This window comes from Lactuca sativa, chromosome 8 (assembly GCF_002870075.4).
Source record: "Lactuca sativa cultivar Salinas chromosome 8, Lsat_Salinas_v11, whole genome shotgun sequence".
In the NCBI taxonomy this organism is placed as follows: domain Eukaryota; kingdom Viridiplantae; phylum Streptophyta; class Magnoliopsida; order Asterales; family Asteraceae; genus Lactuca; species Lactuca sativa.
Genome location: NC_056630.2, coordinates 101,933,208 through 101,933,945, shown reverse-complemented (window position 1 = coordinate 101,933,945; position 738 = coordinate 101,933,208). Strand labels below are relative to the sequence as shown.

At 41.7% G+C, this 738-nt stretch overlaps 1 pseudogene; it reads right to left on the bottom strand.

Moving 5' to 3' along the window:
• LOC111894791 (uncharacterized) overlaps positions 1 to 738 on the bottom strand; it is a 6,660-nt pseudogene continuing 5,922 nt past the window's right edge.

The window sequence follows — 738 nt, the reverse complement described above, 5'->3', positions numbered from 1 at the left end:
TCAAGAACAGTATCCCTCAAAACTCTGTTCAAAAAACGATGTCTCTGATTTTGAATTCTGATTTCCATCGCCAAGATAATCCTTCACGGCATCCATCAAATCTTCGAATTTATTGCAGTTTGTAAAAAACATACTCATCAATTTCTTCAATTCATCATCTCCAAGGTCATCGGTGAAAGGTCTCCAGTGGATCGCGTTTTCTGGTTGAAAACTAGAGGAATTAGGGTTATCGTCTACAATCACAACCTTCTTCAAATCCCGCCCTAGATCTGATAAATCTTTAACAAACCTACCCTCGAATTCCTTACATGAATTCCGATACAATCTGTGTGAAATCAAACCCCTGCAATCCAATTTATTCAAAACCAACAAAGTATATTCCTCGATTCCAGCTGTGAAAACCACAATTTCGTAGTTATTTGTGAAGAAATTCGTCAACAAATGGTCGTTTCAGCACATAGAAATCAACTCTTTCTCCATCCAGCAATGGCCTCACTAAGAAATCATAAGTTCCCGGAGGTGATACACCGGTGGCAGGTGTGGAATGGATTAGGGTTTCGTTAAGGTCAAGGAACACCATTTTTTTTATCAGGGGAGTTTGGTGGTGGGAAGGTGGCAGTGGATTCCTGGAAGAGCGAGCATCGGTAGATTCCTAGAAGAGCGAGGGGCGGACGGTGGCGATCTGATTGTCAGTGGAGTTGGGGAACTTTTTTAGGACTTTGTAGCCTTTTTTGACGG